The sequence below is a fragment of the Podarcis liolepis genome, assembly GCF_965112155.1.
Source record: "Podarcis liolepis genome assembly, chromosome: 11".
In the NCBI taxonomy this organism is placed as follows: Eukaryota; Metazoa; Chordata; class Lepidosauria; order Squamata; family Lacertidae; genus Podarcis; species Podarcis liolepis.
The window spans coordinates 22,340,265-22,357,284 of record NC_139565.1 but is presented as its reverse complement, the minus strand read 5'-3'; the positions used below and the strand labels follow the sequence as shown (position 1 = coordinate 22,357,284).

The window sequence follows — 17,020 nt, the reverse complement described above, 5'->3', positions numbered from 1 at the left end:
TGTTTTCCTCACCTGAGTATTTGGCCAAGCACACACATACAAATAGCTTATCAAACGCAGAACATAAAATGCAGCAAGGGGGGAAAACACAATTAATTAAAAAAAAATCATTTATAAAAGTACTTTCTGGCTGTGGTACGTGCATTTCCAGATGAGAAACTGAATGCCCTTTTCAGTCATTTTTGGGTATTTTATTAAACTGAATTTTCTTTACCTCTTTTTGGAGGTCTCTTCTATATAGCTAAGGCCTTTTCACTGTGTAGAGAAACCCTATGTTAAGGTGGCAAAAATTTCATTGCTGCTGGAAACTACACAGATAACAAGCACAGGTTATCTTACTGCATGTCTCGCAAAGGATGCTACCCATTTCCTCTTCCCCAAGGTTAGGCCTTATTTACATTAGAGGAGGGAGAGGTGATAGCATGCAGATGTGGGCAGGATATTAGTGGACAGAATTGAAATCAGGGCCATGCTTCAGGTGAGAGGTGCCCACATCGATTATGGTAACTAACCTGGGCAAAAGTAGTCAACGTCACTGCTTGGAACACTCACTCCAGCCCTAGTCAAAGCATCATGCAATCATCTTTTGAGGTCTGCTTGATAAAATATTCCAAGTCTCATTTTCATCTGTAAGTTCATGCCGCCTAAGCACAGAGTGGATCACAAAGTGAAGTATAAATCTAGATCAACGAGTAAAGTGAGTATTTCTAGCACTATTGCACTGCATTTAGTTGGGTTGCCATTTACATGTGCATGCATTGTGTGTTTGGGGTCAGAAACAAATCAGACCAAATTGCTGAAACCCAATGGAATGGGACTCAATTGGAATGTAGAAATTGAGGGGTATAACCTGCTCAAAACAAATAGATCAAACGGTAAGGGAGGAAGAGTAGCATCATATGTAAAGGATATGTACACTTGTGAAGAGATCCAAAACTTGGAGAACGGAAGGTAGATTCAGAGTACATTGGTAAAAATTGTAGGAGAGCAAAACAGCAGTAACCATACTGGGAGTGCCTGCTGTAGACCTCCAAGCCAAACTAAAGGCTTGGTTGATGACTTCCTAGAGCAGATTACCAAGCATTCAATGAGGAGAGATGTAGTAGCCATGGGAGACTTCAACTATTCTGATATCTGTTGGAACTCAAACTCTGCCACGAATGTAAAGTCCAACCAATTCCTCAGTTGCCTCGCTGACCATTTCATTTCACAAAAGTTGGAAGAAGCAACAGGAGGGTAGGACTCAAACCAATGGATTGAAGTTACAAGAAAGAAGATTCCAACTACACGTCAGGAAGAACTTTCTGACAGTAAGAGCTGTTTGACAGTGGAACAGACTCTCTCGGAAGGTTGTGGACTCTCCTTCACTTTTGATGCAGAAGTTGAATGGTCATCTGTCATGGATGCTTTAGCTGAGATTCCTGCATTGCAGGGGGTTGGATTAGATGACCCTTGAGATCCCTTCCAACTCTACAGTTCTATGATTCTATGTTTCTATGACCAGATTCAGCCTGATTCTCCCTTTCCCAAGCAGTTGATGGGCAGGTTTTCAATTGTTAAACAGGATTCAGCAAGTGAATCTCCAGCAGGTGGGTAAGGAAGGAGTGCCATGGGCTGAGTGCACACTAATGCATGCCCAGCCAGAGTTAAACACAAATGTTTACTCCTGAACATCTATGGGTCATAACAGGATCCAGGTGACAACCTCCATGCAAATGTCGGGTGGTGCTCAAACAGAAGCTGGTTGCAGGGCGCATTCTAGATTTGATCCAGTGCTCCAAATTACTGTGAGGCTATCTAACCTAAAGCTTCCAGATTGGATCTTTCCCTTTTATCATCCATCATAATTAAAGCACCAAATAGATAGATATCTGTTAATATTTTTATAATGTGCTGTAATAAGGGCTTGCCCATACTGCTTGCCCTGTGCCTTGAAAGCATGGGTCCGAGTGGTTTTTCATTTGTTCCACCACTTTCCCCAGGAAAACCCACCGTTTACCACTGCGTTGGAACAAATGACAATCCGCAGCAAAAAACCAGTTGACATTTGTTGTGATTCAGTGGTAAACAGCAGGGGGGAGTGGCAGGAATAGCAGAAATGTGACCAAACCCAAAGTCAGTCCTTAGTCTTCCTTGTAATGAGAATCTAAACTGAATTATGTTTGCTGATGGAAATATGCACATGTCTTGATTTCTGGACTAACCTTTCTTCCTTTTACTCCAACAGGATCTGGAAACATGTAAGTATATTACACTTTTTACTTCCTCTGCTTGTATAGCATGGCTTAAACTGGACGATGACAGGTAACCTTTTGTCCCAACAATTAATTGGGTGACTTTTCTCTTTCCACTCACTACTTGAAAAACTTTCCTCTTTCTCCAGAAATAAGCTCTTGGCTGCATCAATTTCCTGTGATCGCTGGTGCTTCTTTGACATAAGAAATCTCAGGTGTTTCTGCACTTCATATACCTGACCTGCATTAAGCTGCTCATTTGAGTGGGTGCTGTCGTAATGGCCACTAACTTAGGTAGTTTAAAGGGGAGTTCTGCAAATTCCTGGAAGGGGTGTGTGTCTGTCAATGGCTAGTAGTCATGACAGGAAGTGATGATTGTCCACTGTGGAAAAAGTAACCCATCTACCGTCTATATGAAAGTAAATGAATTCATGTCACCAAATGCGGATGCTGTGTTAATCAAGGCACTATGAAACCCTGTAATTCTGTGATTACACTATGTAAGCATGTGGATTACTATCTAGCTCAGAATTAGTATCCTGGGAAAAGCAGAATTCTCATTTCCAAAAAAGCAAAATTCTATCCCTTAATGGTAAACAAATAGGCTTCAAATGTCCTGGCAAAGCTTGATGAAATGCTGCAAGCTACAGAGGAGGTACAATTAAATAAATGTGCTTAGTTAGCATAATTCCTTAAAGTCTCAGAATTCAGCTTTTCGTGGTACAGAATCCATTGTTGTGTTAGAGAATTGTCACTATTCCTCCCCCACCCCAGCTTTCAGATTTTAAATGCCAGCACATTTGCATTGGTTGGACTTAAAACAACCTCTTTGAATGGCGAGCGTTCATGAATGACCGGCACCTGATAGCCACACTTAGTACTTCTGCACAGGATGTCTAAGGTGAAGCCAGGGAATATTGAAACATCCAGAATGGGCTGCCATGTTCTCTTGGCACCTTAACATTTAAGGGCCTGTCAGCAGCATGCTTTTCAGTCATTCTTCATTGGCGCAGTTAAAGGACAGAGTTTTATAAAGCATTCAAGAATCATTTAAGCAGCCATATGTCATGCTCTGCTAGATCAATCTGCAGCATATGTAGCATTTTCCTCTTTCTCCCCAAATTCATTTGACTATTTTCCTAACCACTGTCATTTGTGCCTGTCTTCCCTACACCTAGCTGACAATTTCTCTACTGTGTTTTTTTCCTTTTGCCGTTCTCCATCAATCAATGAGAAAACAAACTGCACTTGAAAATTATAAAAGGGGAGAATTTTTTTTAAATGAAATTCTCAGGGGTGGAGTGCAGGGTTTTTTGCGTGGACAGGCGGAGTCCCCAGATCCTGCATGGTCCCCCCGTCATGTGGAATAACGACTCAAGACAACGTGCTATGGGATTAAATTGGCCACAACTTTATTAAATTTCCAATGTGGGTAGACCTTGGCTCAGGCATTGGGCGTTCTCCCTCCCCAGTCCCCAGCCAGGGACCTAGGGAGCATCAGGGTTATCCAGTGTGTGTGGGGGGGGGGGATGGGCTGGCTCTGGAGCCAAGTGAGGATTCCTAGGTAAGATCCTCCCTCTATTGTGTGGGCAGGTAATCCCTCCCCTACCTGGCCTGGTCTCCTTGGCAACGCTTCCCCCAGGTGGGATTGGACAACTGACTGAGGTAGGCAGAGACCTCCAGGTATCCCACCTGAGGGAAGGTAAAGCCAAGCCTATGCTGTTGGGGCCGCTCCAGATCTAGGGGCTGCACGCGTCCACGCAAAGGGCGCCCCCCATTTTAAGCGGGGAGCGGTCATTGTTGTGCCTACCTTATTTTTTACCACTGCTTCTGTTTCTTTAAATATATATATATATATTAAAGGATCGTTAACAAGGGTGCAAGGGGTTTGTGCGTGGACAGACAGAGTCCCCGCCAACCCTGGGCAGCCCCCGTGTAGAATAACAACTCAAGACAACGTGCTATGGGATTAAAATTGGCCACAACTTTATTATATTTCAGATGTGGGTAGACCTTGGCTCAGGCATTGGGCGTTTATCCCTCCCAGTCCCCCACCAGGGATCTGGGAAACATCAGGGTTATCCAGAGTGTGTGGGGGGGATGGGCTGGCTCTGGAGAACATATGTTCAAGCAGAGGGAGCCCGCCCCCGTTATTCCACCGTCGCAGGGGAGAGCAATGACAACCTCTTGGTGTACGGCCAAAGCCTCCCCTCAAAACAACCCCTTTAACAGGGAACCCTGGTATCGCTGCCGCAAAGAGAAGGGGGGCATGAGTCACCGCTACATGCCCCCCCCCCAATTTAGGGAACATAGACTAAAGGATTCCGCCCAAGGCCTGATACCACCAAAGTTGTGACGTTTTGCTACGGGAAAGACAAACCTGCCAATGCAGGAGAATTCCTTTCCAGCCCTTCAACAGCGACCTTGACGTAGCAGCGCCCGTGTACCTGTGGAGAAAAGGTTAACCTGCAAAAGAAGTCTTAACTGAGGGTGGGTAGGGTGGGAGAAGCTCTGGAGCCAACTTATAATTCCCAGGTAAGATCCTCCCCCTATTGTGTGGGCAGGGTGGTCCCTCCCCCTACCTGGCCTGATCACCTTGGCAACACCTCCCCAGGTGGGATTGGCCGATTGCCTAAGGTAGGCAGACACCTCCAGGTATCCCACCTGGGGAAGGCAAAGCCAAGCCTGTGTTAATGGTGCCGCATAGGGTCCAGGGGGCTGCGTGTGACCACGCAAAGGGTGCCCCCCATTTAATGTGGGGAGCAGTCATTGCGAGTGGCCTCTCTTCCATCCTTCAAAGCATTGTCCAGGAACCTATAGCCTCCCTGTGTATTCTCACATCCTGAAAACCTGTGAAGCTGCTATTTGCATTGCTAGTGGGCACTGGCAGTCACTCCCTCACTGGCAGCATCACTTCCCTGTGATCTCTGATCCTCTTCTGGCACTTCAGATACCTGTCCTGCATTAAAGTGCTCTTTTCAACAGCTGCCACAAGATGTCATACTGATGGCCTCTGGATTAGACAATTTTAAGGGGCGTTATACAAATTCCTGGAAGGGGCATGTGTCTTGTCAATGGCTATTAGCTTTGGAGGAGCAATTTTCATTTGCAGCGCAGAAAAAGAAGAAGGAAGAATTAAACTCTCCCTCTCCACCTGCTGCGTTCCTAATAATTATCAAATCCAGTGACTGCTATTTGCATTTTTTGAAATGAGCACATTAAATGCAAGGGCATGTTTAATGCCACATCTATATTGGCCCTTAATCTATGCTAATATTTAATTTGGGAGGCTCAAGGATCCTGTTGTGGAAATGAATCATGCATACTCACTGAGTAGTGGAGGGGAGGGAGAGAATCACAAAGAGCTTTTACCTGGTAAACACATTTGCTTTGTTTAGCCTTTCATCAAGAGGAAGAAAACTGCAAAGCAAGTTTCCTTTAAAAAAAAAAAGCAGGGAACAGCTTGTTTCCATGACATTTATACAATAATCTATATCTAAATGACAAGCAGATTGGTGGGAAAGCAATGTTTTACTGCCCTTTTCTCCTTTGATCCTTGATGTCTTAAGTAAATGAAAAGGCACAGGTTTATAGGCAAAGATCACCCGTTACGAATTGACAAGCTGCACAGAATCCTGAAAGTATGAGAATCAAAGAAGTGTATCGGTGTCCAAAGTAACATTAGATCTGGACCGTCAAAGGTAAGGAATGGCTGGGGAAAGTCGCCAGTTGGTATGGGCAGAGTTTTCTCATTTTTGACTCTGTTACACTTGCCTCACCCAGGGGTCCTGCATAGGAGTCTTGGCCTGCAGTCAGAGAAAGTGGAACACCCTCCCAGCACGTGGAAATAAACGAGGCGATCCACAGTGGGAAAGGTCAGAGAGGAAGGGGACACTGCTGAAACCTGACCTAACCCGAAGACTTCCTTTTGAGAACTCTTCCTCAGAAATCCATGATTAAACATCCCCTTGGAACATCAGCTCCACAAAGGCGCTGCAAGAACAACACAGCCATATAGGTAAGCAAGAAGGGCTCATCATGCTTCCAAGCATGACTTCTAAACATCCTCTCTTCTTCCCCCAAACAAGGGATACAGTGTTGGCCAACACCAGCACCAATGCAGCTTACCTGGCTGGGGCTGGGACAGCATGCACAGTGGCAGTGAGGTTGGGGTTGTGTAGGCACACCAGCATGAGCATCAGATTGGCTCCACCTGTGCACCCACACAACCCCCAATCTCGCAGCTGCCCTTATCCACTCTAGCCCATCCAGGTGATCTGCCATGACACTAGTGCCAGGAAGGCAGCTCTGCAACCCTGCCCCGCCATGTTGGCTGAAACTGCCCTAGAGCAGGCACAGGCAAACTCACCCCCCTCAGATGTTTTGGGACTACAACTCCCATCATCCCTGGCCACTGGTCCTGTTAGCTAAGGATGATGGGAGCTGTAGTCCCCAAACACCTGGAGGGCCGAGTTTGCCTATGCCTGCCCTAGAGTGTTTCTCCTTCCACTTAAATGTCTTGAAATTATACGGACTAAACAACTGTCCCTTACGCAACAATCAGCAGCAGTGCTTCCTGAAAAAGGTGCTGCCCCCACAACTCCCTGAGCTTCTGCCATGGAGTGGGAAAGGCAGCAAGAAGCACCCCTGTGAATGAAGACAAAATGCTAAAAATTCCACTGGGGAAAATGGTTATGTCCCTGTGGAGATGGCAGTATATAGTCAGTAGCTCATGTGCTTCTGGCTTGCACTCTTTATGAAGATTTGAGGAGTGAAGTTATCACCCCTCTATTAGTGTCCATGCCAGGTCGCTCAACCATTGCTACTGTGTCCTTTCTTCCAGCAGATCAAGATGATCAGGTGACAGCAAAAACTTCAAGGTTTTTAGTGGGGGCAATTAGAATAAGATGTATTATTTGCTTATTGATGTAAAGCCCCAAAATGTATTTTCTCTTGGTTAAGTTTTTACCTCTATCTTCAGTACATTTATTTTATTTTATTGCTATGGCTAGTGGCTGATGCAAATAAAGATTCTTCTCCTGCAATTTTTTTAGCAGGGGCAATTAGAATAAGATCTGTTGTTTGATTACTGATGTGAACCTCCAAAATGTATTTTGCATAGTTAAGTTTTTACCTCTTTCTTCTGTACATGTTATTTCATTTTATTTCTATGGCTAGTGGCTGATGCAAATAAAGAGTCCTCTTCTTCTGAACACAAAATGCTGTACTCCAGCTATTCCAACAACTAGGTGAGTGCCCGGGCAATGAAAGAGTAGTGAGTTTGACTGAGGCAATAGAAAAGCACCCGTGTGAGGACATCCTTTCTCAGTTATGCATTTTCAACAAACCCCTGGTTTCAGCTCCTACCCCATTCTATCTAAACTTACCAGGCCTTTCTCATCTCTCCACAGGAGATGATGTTCCCTCACCAGTGCCAGGAAGACCACAAGTGATGCAGCAGAAGCGGTGGCTAGCAAGAAGTCAGATGTTCAGATGCGGGGGTTTTCTTCCCAGGGGTCATGTGCCCATCGAGAAATGCATGGCAAACAGTTACATTCATCACAGGGAAAGATGGCACCCTCCTATCCTGTTACACAGTTTCAAAAGGCACAGTGACTCTGCAAGAAGAAAAAAGATTGACATCCAGGACTTGCTCCACAACTGATCGTTCAATAATAATAAAAAAACAACCCCAGTGTTTCAGCTGTGTCTCTTATTCTAGTGGTTAGCAGATTGAAATCCTTCCCCCTGACTGCTCACCTGAGAGGACTCACAGTGGCAGCTTTGCATGGATCAGGAGGTTCTTCATTGTCACACCATACAAGATCTGAGGGAGTGCATCTGTGGAGCACCAATCAAAGGTGGGGTGGAAGGCCCCCCAAAGCCCAATGTTCTCCTGAATGCCCCATACTGCATGCGATAAAGCCGAAATCTGCATGAAGTGTGCAGGGTGGGGAGCAGTAAATAACAAGGTCTGTTGAGTAACCAGCAGGCCCAGGAAATCAACCTGATGAAAATGGGGGGAGCATAACTTGGAGGGGTGAAGGAGGTTGGTCAATATCAAAGGTATCCTGGGGTACTGCGATGGGGTTAAACAAGCCGTTCCCAGCTTGATGTCCTCCAGCATGGCCAATGTTCAGGGGTGATGGGAATCAAAGTCCAACTGTAAGACAGCAGGTTGGGGAATCCTGGATTAGATTAGACCATGACCTCCGGCAAGAGTATTGTTAGCCCAGAAATGGAAACAAGAAGAATGGCAGACGAAATTAATGGACTATGCAGTTGGACAAAATGACAGGAAGGATTCGAAACCTGCGGGACCAGAGATTTACAGAAGATTGGAAGAAGTGTATGAATTATTTGAAGAGCAACTGTAATCAACAAATTAAGCTAGTAGGACTACAAGAAGTTTTGTAAGGAGAAATATACGAAGTGTTACAAAGTAGAAAAAGATACAGATATTGGTTATGAGTTTGAAATGTAATAGGGAAGATAAGAAATGAATACTCAGAGATTTAGACTGGAAAGTTTTCAGACAGGATTGATGGAAGTCAAAAATTTGAATAAGATGTAAAAGTATGTTTAATTACTGTTGAAAATGATATGTTAAAAAAGCTAATAAAAATTATATTAAAAAAAAAGATTAGACCACGACCTCAGCAGGACACTTTATTGACTACTGCGCTGCGCTTTTTCAGGTCATGCGTGTGTATTTTCTCAGCCCTTTTCCTGGGATCCAGTAGTCAGTGGTTGAGCCTTACATGCTAAACTCATGCCCTCCCACCGAACTCTTGATTCCAAGAAGGACCCTTACACTGCTGAGATTCCCATTTCTTATTCATGGGGATTTGGAAGCAATGAATCATTTATCAGTCAGACCCCTTGGGAGACTATGAAGGCCCGGTTGTGTGTGTCTCTTCTGGGACTCTGTAGCTTTGTTGTTGGTTGCTGAAGCAGGAGACCAGAAGTCTAATCCCACTGCGTCGTCCTTTTCCATTTGAACAGAGGCCCTATCAACATCTTCCAGGGACAGGAAACAAGCCTACCCCTCCAGTTTCCCGTTACATTGCTCTTTCCAAATGAACACCTAATATCGGTCTCTCCTGTGACCTTGCTGTTGTCCATATGGCTCCCCTGCTTTTGCTTGTTCCGCTTACATAGACAACAGTATAAACATGTTGTGTTACAAGCATTGCCTGTGGGAACACACTGGTAGCGCAATGGGACTCAACCCTTCTCCCGGGGAGCTTGTTTCTAGGTTCTGCAGTTGTCAGCTAGTCATGGCAGTATGTTTGTGCTTTGTATGCAAGAGAAGGTCAACCAAACAATTGCATTCTTTCCGTTGCTGCATTGTTTGGTTCCTCCCATGGCTAATGTTGGAGCTTTGCTGCTAAGTTTGGGTGATTATTGCTGGGTGATAGGGAAAGAAGGATCAGTCAGGTTTGGTTCTCAGTTTCTCATTTTTCCTATCTTAAATTCAGCACTCCACATACAGTACCTGCAGCATTTTTTTATTTTTAAATCCTGATGAAAATTCACCAGCATTTTGGTGTGACTTCGTCCTGGTACTCCCTTTCCGCATGCAATTTACCCCAATATTTGGTATGTTATTTTCAGTAATACAGTGGTACCTCAGGTTACAGACGCTTCAGGTTACAGACACTTAAGGTTACAGACTCCGCTAACCCAGAAATAGTACCTCGGGTTAAGAACTTTGCTTCAGGATGAGAACAGAAATCGCGTGGCGGCAGCGCAGCGGGAAGCCCCATTAGCTAAAGTGGTACCTCAGGTTAATAACAGTTTCAGGTTAAGAATGGACCTCCAGAACGAATGAAGTTCTTAACCCGAGGTAGCACTGTATATTCCTTTTTATGCACACTTTCCCCTAATATCTGCATTTTTGTAAACATTGGTTGGAGAACTGCATTGCAAAATTCAGATAGGTGTGAATTTAAAAGGTGGTTCGCATATTGCAAACAACTGCAATTACCAGAACAGTTGTGGGGTTGGTTCAACATTAAGAGCAGTGACTAAGCTTTGAGACGGTTCTATTCTGTTGTGGAACAAATCATACCATGACAGCATGAACATAGCCATCGGTTGCAAACCCATCCTTAAGGCTCAAAGGCCTTAATCCCCAAGTCACACTGATGCAATCCCATTAAAGTTACCAGCGGCTTCAGAATAAGAGCTGATTTGCATGGTGCTTAAGTTATTTCATGGCCTGGGAGAGATGTTCATGAAGTCCATGCGGAGGAGAAGATCTCTGGGCTTTCCCAGTCTTGTCCTCCATGCACACTGCTATGGAGAACTAAACGCAGCTGCATGATGTGCACAGTATTTGCACTTTGATACCAGGGAAACACCAGGGAGAGAGTCAAAAGCAGCAGCAATCAGTGGGAAAGAAGCAATGGTGACTTTCACTCAGAAGCTCAGTAGGACTTACTTACCTCCATGTAAGCAGGCACAGGACCGCACCCTTTACAGTGGTGCCTTGCAAGACGAAAATACCGTATTTTTCGCTCTATAACACGCACCCGACCATAACACGCACATAGTTTTTAGAGGAGGAAAATCCGTAGGCATGCCACCCGTAGGCATTTCCTCCATAACACGCACAGACATTTCCCCTTACTTTCTAGGAGGAAAAAAGTGAGTGTTATGGTGCAAAAAATACGGTAATTCGTTCCGCGAGTCTTTTCGTCTTGCAATGTTTTGCGTCTTGCAAAGCACGGTCCGTCGCAACTACGCCTCTTCAAGCGGCTTTTTTTAAAAAGCACAAGACGTTTTCGTCTTGCGAAGCAAGCCCATAGGGAAATTCGTCTAGCGAAGCAACACAAAACTGAAAAACCCTTTCATCTAGCGAGTTTTTCGTCTTGCGAGGCATTCGTCTTGCGGGGCACCACTGTATTTCTAGAAACAGACTCAGACTGCAGCTAGCTACCATGAGGGTGGGGAAACTGTGGCCCTCCAGATGCTGGAACTCCCATCATCCCTGACTCCTGCTGACTGAGACTGATGGGAGTTGGAATCAGGCCTTTTTTCCAGTTGGAACCTGGAGGAACTCAGTTCTGGCACCTCAGGTGGGTGCCATTATCATTCTAAGAGAATGAGGGTGGTGTTTATGGTGAGTTCTGGCATCTTTTTCTAGTAAAATAGCACTGGTTGGAATCCAACAACACATGAAGAGCCACAGGCTCCCCACTGCTGATTTACCTGGAAGTAAGCGGGTGGCGCTGTGGGTTAAACCACAGAGCCTAGGGCTTGCCGATCAGAAGAATGGCGGTTCAAATCCCCATGACAGGGTGAGCTCCCATTGCTCGGTCCCGGCTCCTGCCAACCTAGCAGTTCGAAAGCACGTGAAAGTGCAAGTAGATAAATAGGTACCACTCCAGCGGGAAGGTAAACGGCGTTTCCGTGCGCTGCTCTGGTTCGCCAGAAGCAGCTTAGTCATGGTGGCCACATGACCCGGAAGCTGTATGCCAGCTCCCTCGGCCAATAAAGCGAGATGAGCGCCGCAACCCCAGAGTTGGCCACGACTGGACCTAATGGTCAGGGGTCCCTTTTCTTTACCTTAAGCCTATTGAATTTAGTAGTTAAGTATGGTAAAGGATGGCACTGCCAATATATTTTGAGCTGTGTGGAACAACACTTTTTCACAAGGTGACTTCATTCTAGTCCTAGTCCTAGTCCACAAAGATTGATGCCATGATAATTATTTTATCTTTAAGAAATCCCAGGACTCATGACAGTTAAATTAGTGCTCCCTCTTTCTCATATATGTTGCCTGAGTTATGTACATCATCTTTTCACAGACAACCAACAACAAGTTCTGCACTTCATTTTCTCCTACTAGGAACAATCCTAGGGGCTTCAATTTTGCTAATGTTTATCCTTTGAAATTATTTTTATATTCAAGTCTTGAAGCCTAAGAGCAATGTTCTTTCTCTGAAACAAAGGAACTAATGAATTCTGAGAATCTCATTAGCTGTAGCCAATGCAGTGTGGTGGTTAGAGTGGCAGATTTAGTTAAGCATGTCAAATTCCAGTTGCTCAAATCAAGGTAGCCTAATTTATATATTATGCAAATGGTTTGCTAATTCAAATCTTACTCTGATTTTTGAGAACAAAAATATAATTGCTGAGTTCTAAAACATCTGCACCTGTTAATGGAAGGTCAGGCCTCTGTATGCAGTCAGGCGCTGGATTGGAACTATGAGGGACACTACACTAAAATCTTGGCTCTCTCTATTATTTTCGTGAGCATGTATCATCTGAGCCCCAGGGAAGACCCCCAAATGTGGTTTCAAAATGAACCAGGAAAGATTTTCTTTAGACAATGGGTATGTCATTCTAGCCGTGTTTTGCCTCTCTTGACTATCACTGTTTTCCAAATATAATTTTGCATTCTGTCTCTTGTTCTCTAGGGGCTCAAGACTTTTATTTTATTTTTAAAAGTATGAATATGGGGCAGCTAATAGTCCACATGGGCAACAGATGGCATGGCTAAAATCCAGACAAAACCTGACAGACCAAGGTTTGAAGCTCATTAGATGACCTTGAGCTAGGAATAATATACATACATACATACATACATACATACATACATACATACATACATACCCTGCCCATCTGGCTGGGTTTCCCCAGACACTCTGGGTGGTTCCCAACAAAATATTAAAAATGCAATTAAACATCAAACATTAAAAACTTCCCCAAACAGGGCTGCTTTCAGATATCTTCTAAAAGTCAGATAGTGGTTTATTTCCTTGACATCTTATGGGAAGGCATTCCACAGGGCAGGCGCCACTACCGAGAAGGCCCTCTGCCTGGTTCCCTGTAACCTCACTTCTTGCAGTGAGGGAACCACCAGAAGGCCCTCAGCGCTGGACCCCAGTGTCTGGGCCAGGGGTCTGCAACCCGCGGCTCCGGAGCCGCATGTGGCTCTTTTACACCTTTGCCGCGGCTCCAGGGCGGATACTAGCGAGGGGAGGAGGCGCATTGTGCGCCCCGACACTCCCCACTGTGGCGGGCGCTGTACTGGCTGTGACATCGCATGGGGGTGGTGCATGCGTTAGTCACGCACTCTCCCGACGTCACCGTCCCGCCAGCCCGCTACATTGTAAGGGGCATGTACGCTGGTCACTGCATTGAAAGGGGGCATGTACACTGGTCACTGTTTTGAAGGGGAGTGAAGAACACACACACAAAAAAGGTAACTTGTTAATTTAACGTTTATTTCTATGAGGAGGAGTAATTCTGAGGGGTCAAACAAAGAAATAATAAAAAAGTGACAAAAAAGTTATTTTTATAATGACGAGTTTTGCGGCTCCCAGTTTTTTTTTCTTCGGAAATGGGTCCAAGTGGCTCTTTTTGTCTTAAAGGTTGCAGACCCCTGGTCTGGGCTGAACGATGGGGGTGGAGATGCTCCTTCAGGTATACTGGGCTGAGGGCATTTAGGGCTTTAAAGGTCAGCACCAACACTTTGAATTGTGCTCAGAAACATACTGGGAACCAATGTAGGTCACTCTCTTTCCACCTAATTTACATCCTAGGATTGTTTTGAGGATAAAATGTGGGGACCATGTACACCAGTGTGAGGGTTAAGATAATAATGTAATAAAATTAAATCATAGGCACAGAGAATTTGTTTTGTTTTGTTTTTAAGAAAACCAGACTGACATTTTCAAATTGCAATGTTCTTTCTATTTCTTAACATCATCCAGAAACATTATTTTAATTAAAAACTCTGTTGCTAAATGACTTGCCCCTTATTGCACCACCTTTAATAGCAGCATTGGAGTTCTGGTCACATTGCAGTGGAGGTTCTTGTGCCTCATTCAGTGACTTTTCTACCCTGGAGCAGAACCCAAACCATTTGGAATGTTGCAGACATCAGCATCGGATCTGAACAGATGCATTGAATCACCTGCTTTCGGCCATTAGCCAATGCCTTTCCACGCTCTAAGCAACAGCATGTCTACTGCACCCTTATGGAAAAGTAGACTAGATCCCCCTTCTCTCATCCTAGCTTTCTCCTCCTCAGCCCTGCTACAGATCCCACACCATATCTTGTTTTCTACACAGGTGGGCTGCATCAGCTCTAGCATCTCCCAGCAGGGCTCTGAACAGCATGACTCATTTGGCTTCAGATGTCAGTGGCTGCACCGTGCATTTGTACATAACTATTGTGAGCGTCTGTCCTTGAGATTCTTCAGTACTTGCTAATCACCTACACTCTGTCATGTGACAGACCTCTATGTCTATGTGTGTGCGTCCTTCCTTTATTCCCTAACAAGGCACTTATCTTCCATAGCCTGGTTAGGCATGTGTAAGAGTTGAGCTGCCTAAGTACAGCATGGTGGAAGAGAAACATTCAGGATAGGGAGAGAGGGTATGAAATGTTCAGACTGTATGAAATGTTAGGGTATGAAATGTTCAGACTCTTAAAATTCTGCAGTTCAGACACCACATTTATTATCTGAAATCAGGGTGGTCTTGGATATGACAGCTTTGCAGATCCAGGAGTAATCTCCACAGTTAGGAATGCAATGAAATCTTCTTGTGGGTTGGTGAGATTGGGACAGAACATAACAATGGCTAGTTTTTTAACATGATTTGGTCTTTGCCTTCATTCACCTGGGGTTCTCTGCTATTCACCTTTAGGGACGCAGGTGGCGCTGTGGTCTAAACCATTGAGCCTCTTGGGGTTGCCAATCGGGAGGTCAGCGGTTCGAATCCCCGCGATGGGGTGAGCTCCTGTTGCTCGGTCCCTGCTCCTGCCAACCTAGCAGTTCGAAAGCACACCAGTGCCAATAGATAAATAGATACCGCTGTGGTGGGAAGGTAAACAACGTTTTTGTGTGCTCTGGTTTCTGTCATGGTGTCCCGTTGCGCCAGAAGTGGTTTAGTCATGCTGGCCACATGACCTGGAAAGCTGTCTGTGGACAAACGCGTGCTTCCTCGGCCTGAAAGCAAGATGAGCGTCACAACCCCATAGTTGCCTTTGACTGGACTTAACCATCCAGAAGTCCTTTACCTTCTACCTTACTCCCCTTTGAACCAGGTACCATGCTGATGGCACATCATATTCTGCTTGTAAGTTACTAAATTTTCTCCAAAGAGTATCCTGGTCCAACATCAGACAGAAACTTTTGTTGACGGCTTTTTGGTTTGTTTGTTTTTTGCTACCTGCTGTTTTCTCTATTCATTTTCTGAAGCAACTTCCAATGTTCACTTGCCCTCTACACACTTGTACTTGATTTTTCTTTTCAGTCTCGCTTTTGAACTCTTACCAGACCCGGCTTTGCCTTTAAAACTTCTGCTTGGAAACACACAAACCCTTTAGAGCCTTGCATTGTTGGCACCATTTTGCACGCAGAGAAACCAGCAGAGCTCTCAATTAAGATTCCAAGACAAAAGGCACTTTAGCAATAACAGCAAGGACTGAAAAACACGACGATTGCCAATTAGCAGCCATGCCCTGGTGGGGAAACAATTAAAATGTTGGGAAATGTTTTGGCTACCTGGTGCGGTGTAAAAGGAACAGTTAATTCAGAGAAATGATTGTTGGACAGTGTGTTTGTTTGTTTGCTTGCTTTTGCCACTTGCAGGAAAGCTTTCTCGATGGCAGACATTAAAAAAAGACATGTCAACACAATTTCAGGCACGATTACGTCAACTTGTAAAGAAACACAGCATCCTGTCTATTTACTGCCGACAACTCTTCCCAATGTATTATTGCTAAATTGCAGGGAAATGTTGTTTCCCCTCTCTTTGCAGTAATGAAATTAAAGAAAAGGCTTGGCTGAATGAAGTATGCTATGTTTGCGAGAAAGGTGGAATAGAATAATACAGCAACCAAGTACATGTTGTGATGTGCTTCTCAAGCACCTAATCTCAAAACACAAAGCAGTGATCATTGCTGAGTGTTCAGGCAGTGAGCTAGTTTTAAAAAATATTGAAAACAACATTTTTTTCTGCAGTTGTTTCCAGTGAGTAATATTCAGCATGAACATTATTGAAAGAGGGCTCCGTCACTTTTAGGAGAAGGTCTTAGGCAGCTTGGAGTTAAACCCCATTGAGGAATGCTTTTCGGGCAATTCCACTAAAAAATAGTTGAACTTCCACCACATGTGTGGTGGATTTGCAAGGAAGCAAGGGTATTTTGGGAAATGATACATGATGAGATAAAAATAATTCCCGTTTCTTCCCACATACTCTTCTTATCCATGATCCCCACAGCACTGAGGTGTTCTTTGCTTAACTGAACAAAGCTTTGTTTTTACCTCCTGTCCAGCAAGGAGGATGGAAGGCATTTCTAGAAGAATATATATATATATATATATATATATATATATATATATATATATATATATCTCCTGTGGAGTCAGCCATGTAATGCCATTCCTCTGTATGTGCTGAATGTGAAAAAGGCAGACATCAATTTGATTGGGTCTTGACTTTCCCCTATGCCAGTCGTACCCCACTTTGGGGGCAGAACATCAGAGTTGCTAGTTCTGAACATGTTTTGGTCTTTGTCTTCATTCACCTGGGGGTTCTCTGCCATTCCCATTTGAACCAGGTCCCAGGCTGATGGCACATCATATTCTACTCGTAAGTTACTAAATCTTCTCCAAAGAGTATCCTGGACCAGCATTAGACAGAAACCTGTTTAAGGCTTTTTTGGTTTTTTGCTACCTGCCATTTTTCCTAATTATTATCTAGTGGCTTATTAATAAAATAGTTTAAATCAAAAGCCTAATGTTGGTTGGCTTTGGTGCACT

At 44.4% G+C, this 17,020-nt stretch overlaps 1 long non-coding RNA gene across 1 annotated transcript; it reads left to right on the top strand.

The window, feature by feature from the left end:
* Positions 1 to 5,181: 5,181 nt before the first annotated feature.
* LOC310688836 lies at positions 5,182 to 7,937 on the top strand. Its single transcript, XR_014517216.1, has 2 exons — positions 5,182 to 6,252; positions 7,413 to 7,937. It is a non-coding gene; the product is annotated as an uncharacterized lncRNA (long non-coding RNA).
* The last annotated feature ends 9,083 nt before the right edge of the window (positions 7,938 to 17,020 follow it).